Source organism: Elgaria multicarinata, chromosome 14 (genome assembly GCF_023053635.1).
Source record: "Elgaria multicarinata webbii isolate HBS135686 ecotype San Diego chromosome 14, rElgMul1.1.pri, whole genome shotgun sequence".
NCBI classification, from domain to species: domain Eukaryota; kingdom Metazoa; phylum Chordata; class Lepidosauria; order Squamata; family Anguidae; genus Elgaria; species Elgaria multicarinata.
The window spans coordinates 8,970,881-8,985,904 of record NC_086184.1 but is presented as its reverse complement, the minus strand read 5'-3'; the positions used below and the strand labels follow the sequence as shown (position 1 = coordinate 8,985,904).

The 15,024-nt window shown below is 41.5% G+C and overlaps 1 long non-coding RNA gene across 1 annotated transcript; it reads left to right on the top strand.

The window, feature by feature from the left end:
• The first annotated feature begins 418 nt into the window (after positions 1-418).
• LOC134408835 (uncharacterized) lies at positions 419-2,139 on the top strand. The gene is made up of 2 exons (XR_010026135.1): positions 419-521; positions 1,785-2,139. It is a non-coding gene; the product is annotated as an uncharacterized LOC134408835 (long non-coding RNA).
• Positions 2,140-15,024: the final 12,885 nt, after the last annotated feature.

The following is a 15,024-nucleotide window of genomic DNA, read 5'->3' as shown; positions in this document are numbered from 1 at the left end:
CCCAAGCCCCGCCTCCAGGCAGCTTTTGTTGTGACGTGACATCCGTCGTTGCCTCTCGACGCCGCCTTGTGAGGGGATGAAGGCCGCGGCCGGCAAGCAGGCCTCAGCCTGTTGCTAAGGGGCGGGGCCTGACGACGCCCATCGCGGAGACCGGGATTGGATGGCGGACCTGCCCGCTCCGAGGGAGAGGGTGGGGACAGAGGTAGGCGGGAGAAGAGGCGAGTGACACCGATAAGATTGACTAACCACGCAGCCAATCGGTGGACGGGGATGAGTTGACGGACGTGCGGACCTCCAATGGAAACTTTGCGGCTGGGAGGAGGAAGTGGCTGATTGGTGGAGGAGAGGAGAGGTGGGAAATAGTGGGGATCTGTGAGGCTGTGGGAGGGCAGGAGAGGATTTAAGGCCTGTGTTAGTCGCTTCATTAGTTCCCTTTTACGTTCACACGAGCAGCGCGGCTCTAAAGCGGAGCAAAAGGTCGTGATTCTATGGACGTTTATACCTTTTAAGCACAGAATCAAGTGAGTGAGGATTATAGCAACACTAACACATTAATACTTATAAGTAACTATTATTGGTTATTAATAATCTTAGGTAAACCCCCAGAGAGCTTCGGCTATGGGATGGTATAGAAATGTAAATAATAATAATAATAAGCAATATATTATTAATCAACAATATATTACGTGTGCTAGTTTACTTTTTTTAATTTATTGCAAACCGCCCTGGAATAAAAATGTTGGAAATAAATATGAATTATATATCCATTTATATGGAATAAACACAAATCTTTGCGTAGGCCTCCTAAAATGGTGGCTGGCTTTATCCACTGTTTTATTTACGCATAACCCAGTCCTAAAATTAAATTTGAAGGTACTGCATTAATGTGAAACGATAGTTTTGATAGCAATAATACTCCAAAAGTCTCTTTTTTTTTAACCTTCTGGAGGGAAGAAGCCAGGAAACTTCCTTGCTTTTTCCTATTATTCCTATTATTATTATTATTATTATTATTATTATTGTTATTATTATTCATTCATTTATTTATTTGTATCCCGCCTTTTGCCCAATACTGTACCCCAAGGCTGCCTTACATAATTTAAAACTAATGAAATTAAAACATATACATTTAAAAACCTATGAAAAGGAATATACAAAAGATTTTTTTAAAAAAATTAAAAATACAATATTAAAACATTACACATTTAAATTTTATGGAGGCCTAGATTATTCGCCAAAGGGCTGCTGGAACAAAGAAGTTTTTGCCTGCTTCCGAAAGCCCATCAAGGAGGGAGCCAGCCTAGCTTCCCCGGGAAGAGAGTTCCAGAGCACCGGAGCAGCCACCGAGAAGGCCCTCTCCCACGTTCCCACCAAGCGCGCCTGTGAAGATGGTGGGACTGAAAGAAGGGCTTCTCCAGAAGATCTCAAAGCATGGGCAGGTTCATAAGGGAGAACATGGCCTTTCAGATAACCTGGACCTGAGCCATACTACCCCACCCACCATCCTCCGTTCTATCCTGTTCGCCGAACCCTCACCCATGGCTTTCTCTTTGGCTAAACTTCTTTTTCATTACTGGTTCCATCCTGTGTCCTCATTTCACAGTTCTTGAAATACAGTGCCTAATACCACCTTGCTGGGGCTAGAGAGGGTTAGCTGTTCTGCAACATTACAGGGTCCAGACTCTCACAAACCAACATTTCTTCACATTTTATTATCTCTACATCTTCTTTACCCCTTTTCACCTAAAAATAAATACATATATACTTTTTTTCTTTCTTGCAAGTAAGCACAACAGGACTTCATGGTGCTCCACTAACTCAGTTTCATCTCAAAGTGACTTGCAACGGCACATATTCGATGAATCGGGGTGCCCGTCTTGTAATGGAATTTGCATAGATTCTTCTCATCGAGATAAAAGAAGCAGATTAAAGATAAAATCAAAGGGAATTGACAGTCCAGAACGTATGAAATCCTTGACAGCATCCTGGCAGCCACCGAAAATGTGTGACAGACCCAATACGTTACTTCAAAGGCACCACATCCATAAGGAATTTCAGGGAGTGCCATCCAAATGAGAAAACTGGGATATTGTTTCACCTGTAAATATGTATCACACCCTTGTAATTAAAATAATAATATTGCATGTTTTCTATTTGTCGCCCCCATATGGGCAAGCGGACAACTAACAAGGAAAATCTTTAAGGGAAAAAATGCTGTTGTGGCATATAGAAAAGGAAGGGCAGTTGGATATAAATCTTTCTATAATGCTAGTGTACAATGTACATTGGCTAAAGGGAAGCTTCTGTTCCACATTAATGACTCAAAACAAATGTGCGATTTCACACATTACATGTACCAAAGTTGGGTTTGCCACGGAGTATACACTCCACAGAAAGCCATATCTTATGTGAACAGCGCAGAGAGCTTCGGCTATGGGGCGGTATACAAATGCAATAAATAATAAATAATAATAGCCAATCCTGGCTTCCTGACAACCAGAATTCTACCGTATATGTGTTTGGAAATGTGTGCTTTGACACAGTCACGCTGTATAGCAGGGGTGCAGAACTTCAGGCCTGTGGGCCGAATCTTGCCCTCCTGGAGTCCCAGTTTAGCCCACTGGGGTCCTGCAAATGGCCACGCCTCCTTCCCCTCACCCCACCCCCTTTTCATGGAGGCCAAATGCTAAGCACTTAGCACAAGACCATAGCCAGGTTTTGTTTTTACTTGTGACCTTACTTGATAATGTAATTATTGAGATTCAAAAATCCTTCCTGATCTACCGCAGATCACTCAGAGCTCTACCGGTAGTTCCTATAATGCAATGGATTGAGGACCATATAACACTTGATATTTGAAAGGGAGGCATATAGACCGCACTTTTACATGGATACTTGGATATTTGGTCCACTGTTGTTGCAGCCCATGTATTACAAAGTGGTGGGGTGTATAACTGGCTTCCCAGCCTGCTTGCAGTGACCCTGGCTTATGTGTCCAGATTTGCAAAGAAACATCAAAACCAGAGTTCCAAAATCCGTTGATTTCACTGTAGGAAATAAAAGGTGCCACAAGGTGGTGTTATGCAACTGCTCTGTTGGCACAATAGAGCGAGTGGCGGAAATTTATGACTGAACTATGCAAAGATGGAACAGACATATTTCAAATGCTAGAGCATTAAAAAAAAGATCAGACTAGTGCGGGATACTGTTCGGCCAGTCAGATGCACCTAAGAAACTCTGGAACAGGGAATAAAAACAGCCCCCATCAGCTGTCTGTGCCCCAGCAACTAATACTCTTGAGTTATACTGCCTCTGATTGTGGAGGTTCCATTTGGCTGTGACGGCTAATAGTCAGTGGCCTGGTTCAGACAACACGCTAAACCATGCTGCTTAACCACAAAATGGTTAAGGGAATGCCATTTTGTGGTTAAGCAGCATGGTTTAGCGTGTTGTCTGAACCAGGCCATTGATAGGCCTATCATATTCATGAAGGATAGGTCCCCTCTTATAAAGACTTATTCGTAGAGAAAGAATAGCACTCACCTACTCTTTCTCACTCCACCCACCCCAATGGCGGCTAGTAATAGGAAGTGCACCTCCGCTTAACCTAGAGAATTCTCTAACAATCCTGGCAAGCAAAACAGATGCGGTCTCCACGGCTTGAACGTCATCCACTCACTCCGCAACCACCTTTCGTATGTCTTTTGTTTACCATCCTTCTTGGCGAACACTTCTGGAGAACCCGAAAGCGTGCCCAGTCTTTGTGAGGTTTGAATATGCCTAATAAATACTTTACGGTGATAGGGATTTTGGAACATTTCTTTTGTGAGTAGGATTGCAGGTTTTTTTTAAATAGCAACACATGGGCAGAGGTGCTTAGAGTGGTGGTGCAGAACCTCAGGCCCAGGGGCCAAATTCACCCCATCAACCCGCCCACTATTCTCCAGAAGGCCACACACCCTTTCTCCCCAATCACTGAACATTTGGTGGTTTACCAACTTCTGTGCCCATTCTAAAAGGTTGAAACACCTCTCCTGGGGCATACCTGCCAGCAGTAGAAGCTTTACGTTAAAATATCCTTGTATTTTGAGGTTGATGGTTTTTTGGCTCAGTGTTTTATGTCTTGAGCATTGTCCACTACTGGACAATGCTCTCTAACGTGGAATTTGGCCCTCAGGCAGAAGGAGTTGCACACAAACACACACCCAGCTTAGAGTCAAACAGAGGGTCCTACACTAATTGGCTTAACTTGTAAAATCAACACACTCACAAACACACCGGCACCTGCATTACAGTATGATAATGAGCTACAAGCTAGGCAAATCAGAGAACACAGCCCTTGTAAACAACCTTTGATCAACCGCTTCTACAATATAATTACCGACTTTCATGTATAGCTGCGATTGCACCGTGTGATGGGTCGTAGCCAGTCTGGAAACCAATTTGAAACTGTGTTCCAAGCGAAAATTAATTTGCTTGCCTGGAAATAAAATGCCAACATAATTTTAAGAGATGATCAGACATAATACAACTTTAAAAACCTTCTTTTGAAAAAGTTTGTGTTAACTTGCGTGCGGAGCCAGATTTTTACACAAAATTCACTCGCCTGCTTTCATCCTTTTTATTGCCTCCCCGGTGTAGTGACATACAGATTCGGTTTGTAAGTTCTTGATAGCTTCCCCGGGCAGGGGGAGGGGGGAGCGCATTAAAAAAATTAAAATAATTCAGCTGATCAAAGCTGCAAATATCAAGGAGTAAACACGATGGACTTGGGAAAAATATGTGGGGCAGGGTGGGTGGGGGAAACCAAATTCAAGTTTATTGGAAATACCAATGGAGTAGACATTAAAAGAAAATGTCTGAGTTAATTAATACGTTTTCAAATCGACATACCTTCAAGGTCTTCATTGCCCAACCCGTAGGCAATGAAGTGTCTTGAAGGAAGTTTATTCAAAGTTACTGTGCAGAGAATTGCAGCCAAGCAACCAGAACCTTTGCATATTCATTTAAAAGTAAATCCCATTTTTTTTTGGGGGGGGGGGCTTTCCCAACAGTTCATCCTCCCTCCCATTAAGAGCCATTGTGCAGCTATTTCATATTTCAGCCAGTCACTGACTCTCAGCCTAACCTACCTCACAGAGTTGTTGTGAGGATAATGAGCTTTATCACACCAGTGTTATACTGTGCAATCACAAAGGACTCTGAAGTTTTCCAGTTTATAATCTGCTTTGACTGTGAAGTACTCCCATGCATCCTGCTTTAATTGTGCTTCAAAGGCAAAAGACCCGACCTATTTTGGTACTACTTTTGGAGCGAATCATTTGTTGTTTTCCGAACGGCCACTGGGGGCACAGGAGCAGGATTTGATACGTTTAAGGGAAAATTAAACAAATGCCTATGTCTGCGTAAGTTTTAAAGATAAAGACATCAAAATTGGCACAGTAATAGATATTAAGGAGAGTTTTAAGCATACCAAATTTGAATCGGATTGGGTCATCCGTTCATTTTTTAATGATTTTTTACATTTCCCCCCTTAAACCCATTTCCTGGTATGCAAAGGATCTTAAGAGAGCTGCCACCCAGGGTGTGATTTAGCTAACAACAGCGACAGCTTAGCGCTGTAGGGGATAATTCGAGGGAAACAGGTACGTGGGATGAAGCTAAACATGGAGAGGAGGAGAACCATGTAAGCCAATATTGAGTTCCTTGCAAGAGGAAGAAGATGGGATATAAATGTAATGAATGAATGTTACTTAAATTCCATTCATTTCAAGAGGTCTACTCGAAGTAGGACTAACATTGAATAGGTCCTCATGTTTGCTCAGCTCAGTCAGCCCATCATTGCATGACAAGGGGACTGAAAAATACACATTGTAACTAGGCTTAACCGTTTTGCCCCTAAATTGGTGAGATTACATAATTAAAAGCTCCCCCCCCCCCAATATGGGCAGTAGCTTTTTAAATCAATGCTTGAAATTATTTTTGGTTCAGGTGTTTACAAAAATACACAGATAACTTTGAAGAGTTATCTCCCTTTTTTGCAGCTTTCGTCCAGGAGCTAAGCTATGTCATACGTGCGCATCATCTAAAAACCGTGGTACATTTCCCCTCCGCAACTATTGTTTTTCATATATAGGTATGGGTGCATTTAATTGCTCAATTAATCTATTGAAACCCTGTTGAGAACAAGAAGAGAACACAACTGCTATGCAAAAAGGCCATCCCCGCTTCCTTGTAAAAACCGAGGGTATGGTCTGAACTTTTTATAGAGCCTTTAATATTCATTTTCCCCTTGGCAGACATCCTATTGCTAATCAGAACGGGCAAAAAAGGTTATTTTGCCTAAGGCAGTCAGTGTAATGCAGAAGGGCTGCATAAAGATTTGATGAACAAGCAGAAGAGTTTCCTTCAAGGAAACAAAATTGCTACAACAGAATGTGGGCAGGAACTGATACTACTAAGCTTTTGCACAGACCTCATTCATTTCAAGTGGCTTGCGCGTAGATATGGAAAAAATAACTTTTGGGGAGATTATGTCCAATGTTCTTACTAGGGCATCAATCCAATTAAAGAAATATTAATCACTTCATCCGTGTTTTAGACTATCAATTAAATTTGCATGGATTTGCATGTGGGTAAGAAGGATTTTAATCTAAAGACAAAGAAGTATACTTTCTTCGCCTTTTTTTTTTAAGATGGTGTTCTCATGTATTGTGGGAGCATCAATTTAGAAGGGGCATTATCCCCTGTATATCAGAGAAGGCAGTTTTTGTAAGAACGTGTATTAACAACAGTGTCCTGCCCAATAAATCAAGTACATCTGTTTAGTCAATTTAAAGATGCTTAAACCATCAGTTGCTTAAAGTTTGCTGTCCTGGGGGGCGGGATCTACACTACTGCTTTTAAAGCGCTTTAAAGCACTTTGAAAACGTTTTGAAAACTGTATATGCAGTGTGCCCTGGGCCCCAACAGTGTCAAAACTGTTATAAAGCGCTTTAAAGCAGTAGTGTAGATCCTGCCCTGGTTCTTACCTCGTTGGGAGGTTCACCTCTGTCCAACATCTGGTTTGAACCGAGTTCGGCTAGTTTTCCCAAACATATAGAAAGATATTCTGACCCCTTCCCTCACATACTCCTAGCACCAGCCCTGGGGACACTTCAGGATGGTACAATTTTTCTTGTAAGTCAATTCAAAGGTTCCCTCATGGGTTAGTCAGCTGGCTGGTGGCATGGCAATGATGCACACATTTGTACATTTCCACAGCTGCAGAGAAGAAACGCCTTCCTTCTTTCTTTAAAACATGTATATAGCACCCTTCATTATCAAATCACAGTGCGGTATACTAAAACGTAGACAATGAATCAGTATAACTCTGCGTTGTTTCATTACAGCAAACCATGGTTTAGACTCCAAACCATGATTTGCATTCCACATGTAACAAGAAACAAAGCTCTCTTTTCTGTTCTTCTCTGAGAATCCCTGGATGTTATCGTAAACAATAAACTTTGAGGGCAGAGCAACATACCAACCCATGGTTTGTCAGTTCACATGTAACACCAAAAGCACAGCGTGTCCAAATTGCGGTTTGCAATCTACCGTACTTTCCAACTGTGGAATTAGATTCTGGTTGGCCAGCTACTTGTAAATCGTAGCTTGTCACATGGTGTTGGTTCAGACATCACAACAAACCAAGGTTTACTGTTGCCAACAATGACTTGGCATTACATCTGAGCCATCTGTCTGGCTTCTATCCTTCCAAGAAGACGGTCCTTTTTAACTTTGTGCCTTCAAGCGCTGCTCATGCATAAACGGTCCTTTTTTGCATATGTTGTTTTCTTGCATGGAACACAGTGACCAGCCAGCCTACAGGTAAGCCAAGCATTAAGGCTTCATGTGCAGAACAAAAACAGATGCAAGAAGCTTTGATTTCCTGGAAAACTAGCATTCTGGTTCCGCTCCTTTACAGCTGGTTAACTTTTGAACGGATTCTTTTCATAATTCTGGATCTCCGAAACTAGGTTTATAAATGGCAGTTAAAAATTGCATGCAGTGTTTCCCAGCGCAATTGAGCCTGACAGCCTTGCCATCGAAACTAAAAATAAATGACTTCACATCCAAATAATAAGTAATAACAATGTTAGCCTGCATAGGAATTGCAGAAGCAGATTCAAATACAATATTAATTTTAGGGATATGAGTGACTAGGGAGAGACAGAGGCAAAGAATCAACCCCTTCATATCGCCAGATTCTCATCTTATCCCCCAGGCAACGGGCTGCCTTTCACCTCGGTGGTGCAGCAATTATGTGGCATAATGACTGCACTGCAAATAAGCAGGGAGATTTTATTAAACCAAATGAGCAAATCATCTGCGTCTTATTGCGGTTTGATTGACAGAGACAAGTGTCGAGCAGACACGGATGTGAATATGATAAAGCAGCTCGCCCGAAAGCTCTTGATAATGTTACTCTTGATAAAGTTGCTTCGGCAAACCTTGCTGAGTAAATAAAAGGGAAAGAAATATGATGCATATTAATTCACGTCATTTGCTACCCGACGCCGGCTGGATGGGAGGAAGAATACGGACGAGGGCCAGGGCGGGGGGGGGGTGGATCTCGCTGAAGGTTCGGCACATTGGCATTTCATCTGAATTCCAAAATTGCATTCATGAGTCACACAGACTTTACAATAATATATTAATATTAAAAGTAAAGGTCATTCCACATAACAGTTAAGCTGCCTGAGCCTCAACCTTTCCATCAGTAGCAGGCCTGTGGGGGAAGGTGAGAAGAAGAAGAAAAACAACCAGGAAGGAACTGAATAAGGGATGAGGCAGGAAGAATTATTTTGAAGAAACACAACTATGACAGGGATAGGTAACCTTTTGGGGCCTATGGGCACTTTTGACTCCTTTGGAGGGGGGGACTTTGTGGGCACCAGCACAAAATGGCTGCCATGGGAGGCATGGCTAATCTCAAAGGAGAAGTAATCTGCCCAAATGACTGTACAAGGCAGAGGTGGGGTCTGAACCACAACACACTGAACAACTCCAGGCTTCTTCGACAATTCCAAGGCTTTCTTCTCCTCTCAGTGAGGGGAGCCCACACTCAGAGATTTGTAAAGCAATGCAGTTTCAGAGAAACCTTATGTCCATTGCTCTTCAGAGAACTAGAGCATAGCATTGGCCTCTCAACCTCAGAAACGGTTCTTGAGGAAACAAGTTGGAGTTGGGGTTAAAATGAATAAGTTCTTAGAGCAGCAGTGACTTCTGGACTGTGTTGAGTCCATTTTCACTTCCTGGAGACCCCACTTCAGGCTGCATCTCTTCCCCATGGCAACTGTGGAGCACCAGAAGTGTCAAAAACTGGTGCTCAGTAATAGCTCCAAAATACTAAAAGAGGAGGAAATAAAAGTTAAAAAAAAAAGATTTCAAAATGACTTCTCCTGAGAATGGAAATTAACAATTAAGTGTTTTTAAAAAAATATAGTTTATTTTGACTCTTATTCGGGGGTGAGCGCACCAGCTATCTATTTAAAACTGACCCAAATCTATGAACAGGCCTTACTCTTTTCTGTGAGGATGTGAAATTAGACCCTTTACTGGGGTAATATATGCCTGGTTGTGGGCACTTCTTAAAAAGTAGCACTTGAAGATTTACACCAAAAGCAAATAAAAACAAAAACAATATATAACTGAAATCAGATTGTAGGCTTCAGGGAACTGTGGTGGGAACTGATCTATGCAAAGCTAATTGCAAGTAATAGTTTGTCAGAAATTAAAGCACTGGTAAACTGAGACTGCAGGGATGAATAGAGAGGTAGCAAGAGTCAAGCTCAAATCTTACTTGAGCCACCATTCTCCTTCTATTTCTGTTTCCACAGGGCAGGAGAGAAAAGGGTCGAGGTTCAGAGGCAGTATGCTATTGGATGCCTACTGCTGGGGAATTCTATTGCTGCTATCCCTTGTATCAGTTCTGTTTGGCCTCTGCCATGGCAAGGGCTTAGCATTGTTGGTGCTGCTGAGGTCTGGATTACAGGGTTGTGCTATGGATCAGGTGTTTACCCAGGTTTGGGGCAAATTAGGTTTCCCAAGGAGGCAGGAACAGTACAGCACCATGGAGAGTTCCAAGTGATGCTGGGCTGGAAGCAAGACAGTGGTATCTTGCTCCCACAAGCAGCAGATCGTGACTGAGCCTTAAGTAAGTGTTTGGCTTATTTTAGGCTAGCTGACTTTTCTCTTAAAGGGACCTGGTGTGTTTTAGTAGCCCCAGGAAGCAACAGCGCTGGGTTGGCTGTGGTGTGTTAGTGTCTTTATGACTGAAGTCCTCAGAGTCTGAGGATAGCAATGCAATTTCCTCCGGATGTATGTGGCAGGTCTCTGGGGTCTTCCTAGGAAACTGGATCCTGGAGAGGTAGAAGCCCCATGACACCTTCATAACAGAGTCTTCTCCCTAAACTGTTAACTCAAGAGCCTCTACTTCCAAGGATGAAGGGTAAGGATCCTGGACCATGACGATTTCTGGCATCCCTGTAAGCATCTGGTTGACCACTGTGTTACTATAAAACAGAAGAAAACCAGGATCCCCAATTACAACTCAACAGCAACAAAACAAGGTACAAGGGACTTTTCGTAATCACACTAAATCAATATATTATATAAAAGAAGTAAACTTACAGTGGTTTATAAATATGTGTATAAACAAATAAGGCACAATTATTTGTTTATACACAACAAACTGCAGAGAATATAAATGCTTCTAATGCATATAAAACAGATCAATCTCATATCAAACAATTCCAATATACATACATTGTATCAAACATATCACTATCATAGACCCTCTTTTTAATTATATATATAACGTATTATGAAAAGTGTCATAAGAAAAAAAACAACCTTCAATATTATAATTTTCAGTGGTGTACCAGTCAATCAAAATAGGCAAAATAGCCAAATGTCTTAAAAATTGCGACTGAGTGAAATTATTCATCTGGAGAAAACTTCAGTATTGTATTGAATATAGAAATTCTGATTTCCTCCAACTCACTCTTTCCCCAGAATGTACTTGTGCTCTGAAAACCAGCCACCACAAAAGAGATAACACTACCACAACGGCTGTTCATCACTGTGGAAAACAGGATGCTGAACTGAATGGACAATTAGTTTGATCCAGCAAGAGTCTTCAAACAGGACAGGAGTTGGCAGCTGGCATCCTTGGGCAATTGACAGAGACCCTAACACCTTAGCAGGATCCAAAACTGACACCTTAAAACCCCCCACAAAAAATAGGTCCATAGGTCCTAGGAGCACTGGGCAGCTAGTTCTGGGTGCCATTTTATTTTTTTGCAATGCCCCTGACGTAGTCCTGCTCTGGGGCATTGTGAAAAAATTAAGTGATGCCTCCCAAGTGATGCCTCACCAAACCCTGCTTAGAGCCCTGCTTACATGTAATCCTACCAAGAACACCCCAGAAGTTCCTGCCCCTTCCCCTCAAATTTGGATCCAGCATTGTCTTTGCGTATTCTTATGAAGCAACAATAATTCTTATCCAACTATGTACCTACTCAGAGACAGAACAAAAACCACTGTTTCTTTCATCTTCTCCCATAAGGGTGACACACAACTGTCCGCTCCACTCATATTTAGAGTCGTCTGCTCAATTGCAACCAGATTATTTGGAATGTTCTGACCTCACAACTATATATAACAAGTCACAGTGAGAGGACAGGAAGACAGCCTATTGAAATCAACTCAATGGGACACTACTGTGGTTTGATCAGGACTTTGCCTATATATTACTAACCTTGCCTATTATGGCCTCTGAAGCTACACATTCTGTTGATCATTTTCTCCTGTTATAATTTTGTGGCCGTTTATCTCTTCAGTAATAACGTTAAGTTGGACTGTCATTAAAAAAGAGAGCGCTTTCGGCTGTAAAGTCAAGGGATGTCTCCCCACCCACCCCTTGCAGAATGGCTTATTCTAGCCTTTTAGAAAAATCAGCTTACTTATGAGATATTAGAAGCATTATTGCCTCCTTTAATATTCGTGACCGTCTCCAGGAAATGTATCACAACTTGGCATTTATTAGTGCTAGGCACAAGTAAGGGGCATGTTATTTGATTTGAATAACAGCTTGGAGCTACCGTTTGAGTCGAGAAATATATTAGTCAGAAACAATCTCATTTAATAACACTGAAACTAATAAAAGGGCGGGAGGGGGAGAAAGTATCCAACTTCTTCAAAATTGAATTTATGAATATTGCTTAGCAGGATTAATGATTTAAAAAACCAAACCTGTTTGTCATGTTATTACCGTATTTTTTTTTCCATTTAAATGCAAAACCAGGGAGTCAATGAGCCTACTGGGTTACACCGTGCGCCGAAGGAAGCCATTTACACACACACACACGCAAGCGTAGAAAACGGTGATAAACTTTAATTATGAGGTCAGGTAATCAAACTATAATCAAATGGCCTTGCATAAAATCTGTGTTTGAAATTAATCGGATGCAATTCTACAATTCCGTACTACTGTATTTCTTAAAGTGTACGGGGAGACATTTCATTTTCATTTAAAAGTCACCTTAAGGACTTTTGCCTTCTATCTTCTACATCGCTTAATTTGATTTTCAAAAGTTTTGCATTCATAATAATCCCTGCTGATCTTCTTAATCAGCGGAGGGCAACCACTGGCCCTCTATATGATGCCGGATGGCAATTACCTCAGCCCTAGCCAATGGTGAGGGAAGAGGATGATCACGATGAATTATGGGAGTAAAAAAAGAAGAAGCAACATTTCAAGTTGATTTTTTAAAAAAAATGAGGAAATGTTGTTTAATAAGGCATTGTGAGTGCAGAATATGGCATTTGTCATGGAACTATATTTGTAACAGAACCACTGAATAATTCTGCAGCCCTAAACATTCCTGCAACAGGTACATCCTACATAGAACAAAATGTGATGTTGTTGTATTTATTTATTTATTTATTGCATTTCTATACAGCCCAATAGCCGAAGCTCTCTGGGCGGTTTACACATTTAAGACAATTCAAAACAAAACAGCAGTATAAAACCATAATATAAAATGCAATATAAAAGCACAACCAAGATAAAAACAGCAGCAATGCAAAAATACAAATTTAAAACAGCAAAGTTAAAATTAATTTATAGACTGTTAAAATACTGGGAGAATAAAAAGGTCTTCACCTGGCATCTAAAAGAATATAGTTTAGGTGCCAGGTGAACCTCCTTAGGGAGCTCATTCCACAGCTGGGGTGCCGCAGCACAGAAGGCCCTCCTCCTGGTAACCACCTGCCTCACTTCCTTTGGCAGGGGTTCGCGAAGAAGGACCCCTGAGGATGACCTTAGGGTCCGGGCAGGTACATATGGGAGGAGGTGTTCCTTCAGATAGCCTGGCCCCAAGCCGTTTAGGGCTTTAAATGTTAATACCAGCACTTTGAATCAGGCCCGGATTATTGTTCTGTAAACCGTCCTAGAAACACAGTCAAAGGGCAGTCAATGCATTCGCAAAATAATTAAAAAAAAAATCTCACAGAAATAATAATAACTCCCTGCAAGTTGAACCTTTTCCCCTGATGTGTTAGCTTTTTACTTGCAGGGAACTGTTTATGTAGGGGCGGAGCCAGAAACGGTATCTCCTAATGTGCAGCCTGAATTTGATATGATCCATTCAATCATGTTCTGCTCATCTGCAGTCCGTGCCTTGTTTCTCACAGGACACATACTGAGCATCAGAATATAAAATATATCAAAGCTATACTGAGTATTTGGGCTATGTGCACTCAGATATACTAACATTGTTGAGACAGGGTTAGATCCAGGATCTGCCTTCGTTGAAAGGAAGGGCTGTGCTTATTGGGAGATTGCTCCACCTGTTTTTTGGGGAACCTGAAAGAAACACCTCAGCTCAGCCCATTCAGGAGGGTCTTCTGACTCTCTGTGTAGCATTTTTGGGGAGCTGTGGGTGGGGGAGAGTCTGCTATGGGAAAGGGGGGGGTGCAGAAATCCATTTCCATGAGCACAGTTAGTCCAGCATAAATCTGGATCCAACCTAGGGAATTTTTAATGCTGAGTTCAAATTTCCTCACAGTTTTTTAAATATATTTTTAAAGAGATTATTACTCCACTTCTTCAAAAAAATTTCCAGGACAGATTACAACATTTCAAAATACAATAATATGATTATTATATTATTATTAGTAGTAGTAGTATTGATAATTTGATTTCAACCACAGAGAATGGAAGATCAGAGGGGAAATTTCCCCCTAAGTGTGTTTTTAAAATAATTTTCACTCAATTCACATGTGGCTGCGTTCAATACTAGTAAAATTGAACCTGCAATCAATAAGATAGCAATTTTTCCAAATATTGGGCATATTTTCAGTTTCAAGCCCATTGTCCCTCACCCCTTAAAAAACACCACCACCATCCTAAATAGAAGCCTAGGAAATGCTTGGGGGGAAATCTATCTCCAAAGGAAGGAAGTAGAGTATTCACTTATGAATCACACCAAAAAAAGGAAATGCATCCTCCAAAAAAAGGGGGGGCAGGGGGGAAGACGCCACAGATTTGCATATGCTAATTTATATGTATCCACACAAATTTAGAAATAATTGCTAGAATTTAAATAGAAAAACACAATATATCTCACCATAGTGTGGCCAGGTGTGTATCCAATGCCTACCTGCTCAGGCTGCTGTCCAGGTGCTGTTGATGGACAACTTCAAGGCCTAACTCTTCCTTCTGATGTTTCATTTTCTACAGGCCTATCTTCCATCAACCCTTTAAATGGGACACAGGGCCACCACGGAAGAAAGTAAGATTCTGAGACATTAACAGCAGACTCTTATAGATGTCCACTCTAAAAGTAAATCAACAGGTGTTACTCCTAGGAAACTGGGTATAAGATTGCAGCTCAAATATAAAGAGGCATCATTGCAGTTTGCAATTACAGGAAAGAGGCTGTGGACTTAATTGGCTGGGGAGGGTTGTATGTGTGT